Raw genomic sequence first — 3969 nt, 5'->3', positions numbered from 1 at the left:
TTATTTGATTATACAGTGAGTGATCACTGTACTTGTGGTCAACGACATTTCCAAAAAGAGCCGACAAGCAAAGGAGAAACGGCAATAGTTTCGCGCGCAAGCTCTAACCGCTGCGCATCATTCCCCCCTCGCCCGTCTTCGTCATAAATTTTCGTTTCTGCTTTGCGCGAACGGTTCTTGCTGGACGCTCTTCGTTTTACAGCGTAGCTGCACTTTCGTGCTCTCTCATTCAGCGCTCGCTTGCTCTTTATCGTTTCGTGTTCTCTCCTTGTCTCCATGTAGCACTCACATACATTACACATACCATTACTTGTGGTTTAGTCGGTCGGTCGCTAAAGCAGCATTCGCATATACGCGCATTTAAGTTGCGTTTCGGTGAACTACAAGCTCGACTTGAAATCGAAAGCGTTGGCTTGTTGGCATTTTGGCGATCATCTCTCTCTCGTAGTCTCTAGCACGGTAACAGCATTAGGCTGTTAGCAGGCAGAAAAAATTTGTGAGTGTAATTGCTGAGTGTGACAGTGGGACAAGTGCCATTTTTGAGAAACAAAAATTTTATAGAACTAAAATGCCTGGAAAACGGCGAGGAATGTCTAGACAATCGGCAGAGGTTGACGATGTGGAGTCGTTAGACACTCTTCGCAAGCTGAGTGCAGTTAAGAAAGATATCAATCGTACATGGAGCGTTCTTAAAGATAAACAGTCTTCCTTTTCAAAGGCACAATTGGAGTGCCGCATAGAAATATTAGAGTCATACATTGAACGGGCTTTCCAATTACAAGTAGAAATTGAGGATGTCAACCCAGATTTAGCTTCTCGAGCCGAGCTTGAGGATTTATGTATTGAGGCTAAATCCACGCTCAAGTCCATGTCTGCTAAATTTGAGCAACGGACAGCAAATGAGTCGGTATTAAATACGACAATTGCTACAAATAGACATTTGCCGCCAGTAAAATTGCCCAAATTCAGTGGCGATTATACCGAGTATAAAAATTGTATCGGCCTATTTAGTAGCATAGTGGATAGCGATCCCACATTAAGCAATGTGGAGAAATTTAATCATTTATTGACTTGCTTAGAGAAAGAAGCGCTAGGAGTAGTACAGGCTTATCCAGTGACCGAACAAAACTATCCGAAGGCCCTTAGTGCCTTAATGAAGGTATACGATAATGATTGTTTAATATTCTTAAATAGTATAGCCCGTCTGTTCGAGTTGCAAAGCATGCAAGGTCCGTCTGCATCTGGGCTTAGATCCCTTCTTGACACAGCTTCCGCTATTTACGAGTCGCTATTGTCTGTAGGAGATTATAAACAAATTTCGGATGCTTTACTGATACACATTGTCATGTCCAAGGTAGATCAAAAAACCCGCTTTCGATGGGAAGAGAATCTGGATTATCAATCCATTCCATATTGGACAGACTGTGTATCTTCGCTTAACAAACGCTACCAACATTTATCTGCAGAAGAGACGAATTCAGGGCAATCTAGAGGAAACGAGGGGGAACGTTGTGAGTTGCTGCGGACACCGCAACTCTACGGTTATACCCGATGCTAAGTCAGTATGGCTCTCCTCCGGCAGACGCCGCTAATATTTAACGACACGACAAAGAGTGCGTGCGAGAGAGACAGAAAATCAGTCTGAGCGTGACGTCGGGCGCTGCGTAGCCACTGCAAATTGATTTGTTCCTTTTGGCTATAAAAATGATCTGATCTGATCCAGATTCAGCAATCTAATAGATATGGTCATTATCTATGATTCTGCGTTTTTAGTTTTCTCAAATCTGCAATATTGTGGATGCAACAGATTTTCGTCCTTTGTGGGGGCGGATGGGGGTGGGGCGAAATTCTGAGATATACGTTTTATAGTGACATCTTAAAGGAGTGTGTGCACCAAATTTGGTTACTCTAGCCTTAATAGTCTCTGAGATTTGTGGTTGCCTCAGATTTTCGTCCTTTGCGGGGGCGGAAGGGGGTGTGGCGAAATTTGGACAGGAAACGGTCAAGGTCCGATATCACAGGAGTGTGGATACCAAATTTGGTTGCTCTGGCTTTTATAGGTTCTGAGATCCTTGAACTCATATTTTGCAATTGGCAAAACCGACCATGAAACCTGTGTGTTAGAGTGAGACAGAGCGAGAAAGAGTGAAATTGTTTTCGTGATTCTGGCTGTAATAATTATACGATCTGGTTCAGATTTTGCACTCTAGAAGATATAGTCATCTTCTACGATTCTGCGTTTTTAGTGTTCTCGTATCGTCGAAATTGTGGATGCCACAGATTTTCGCCCTTTGTGGGGGCGGAAGTGGGCGGGGCAAAGTTTTGAAATATTTTTGGAGCAGTGACATATCACAGAAGTCTGGATCCAAAACATCGTTGCTCTAGCTCTTATAGTCTTTGAGCATTAGGCGCTGAAGGGGACGGACAGACGGACAGACGGACGAACAGACAGACAGGGCTCAATCGACTCGGCTATTGATGCTGATCAAGAATATATATACTTTATAGGGTCGGAAACGATTCCTTCTGGACGTTACACACATCCACTTTTACCACAAATCTAATATACCCCAATACTCATTTTGAGTATCGGGTATAACGAGGGGGAACGTTGTGAGTTGCTGCGGACACCGCAACTCTACAGTTATACCCGATACTTAGTCAGTATGGCTCTCCTCCGGCAGACGCCGCTAATATTAAACGACACGACAAAGAGTGCGTGCGAGAGAGACAGAAAATCAGTCTGAGCGTGACGTCGGGCGCTGCGTAGCCACTGCAAATTGATTTGTTCCTTTTGGATATAAAAATGATCTGATCTGATCCAGATTCAGCAATCTGATAGATATGGTCGTTATCTATGATTCTGCGTTTTTAGTTTTCTCGAATGTGCAGTATTGTGGATGAAACAGATTATCGTCCTTTGTGGGGGCGGAAGGGGGTGGGGCGAAATTCTGAGATATACGTTTTATAGTGAGGTCTAACAGGACTGCGGATACAAAATTTGGTTACTCTAGTCTTAATAGTCTCTGAGATTTGTGGTTGCCCCAGATTTTCGTCCTTTGCGGGGGCGGAAGGGGGTGCGGCGAAATTTTGACACGAAACGGTCAAGGTCCGATATCACAGGAGTGTGGATACCAAATTTGGTTGCTCTAGCTCTTATGGGTTCTGAGATCCTTGAACTCATATTTTGCAATTGGCAAAACCGACCATGAAACCTGTGTGTTAGAGTGAGACAGAGCGAGAAAGAGTGAAATTGTTTTCGTGATTCTGGCTATAATAATAATACGATCTGCATCAGATTTTGCACTCTGTAAGATATAGTCATCTTCTACGATTCTGCGTTTTTAGTTTTCTCGTATCGTCGAAATTGTGTATGCCACAGATTTTCGCCTTTTGTGGGGGCGGAAGTGGGCGGGGCACAGTTTTGAAACATTCCTGTAGCAGTGACATATCACAGAAGTCTGGATCCAAAACATCGTTCCTCTAGCTCTTATAGTCTTTGAGCATTAGGCGCTGAAGGGGACGGACAGACGGACAGACGGACGGACGGACAGACGGACAGACGGACAGACAGACATGGCTCAATCGACTCGGCTATTGATGCTGATCAAGAATATATATACTTTATGGGGTCGGAAACGATTCCTTCTGGACGTTACACACATACACTTTTACCACAAATCTAATATACCCCAATACTCATTTTGAGTATCGGGTATAAAAAAGGCCTGTGAATAAATTATTCAATAAAAGTGATTCGGCCAGGTATCTGTACGTACACACATTCAAAGTTATTTGATTATACAGTGAGTGATCACTGTACTTGTGGTCAACGACATTTCCAAAAAGAGCCGACAAGCAAAGGAGAAACGGCAATAGTTTCGCGCGCAAGCTCTAACCGCTGCGCATCATTCCCCCCTCGCCCGTCTTCGTCATAAATTTTCGTTTCTGCTTTGCGCGAACGGTTCT

The sequence above is a fragment of the Drosophila persimilis genome, unplaced genomic scaffold (assembly GCF_003286085.1).
Source record: "Drosophila persimilis strain 14011-0111.01,24,50 unplaced genomic scaffold, DperRS2 tig00001303-arrow-arrow-pilon, whole genome shotgun sequence".
Lineage (NCBI taxonomy): Eukaryota > Metazoa > Arthropoda > Insecta > Diptera > Drosophilidae > Drosophila > Drosophila persimilis.
This window is presented reverse-complemented; position numbering follows the sequence as displayed.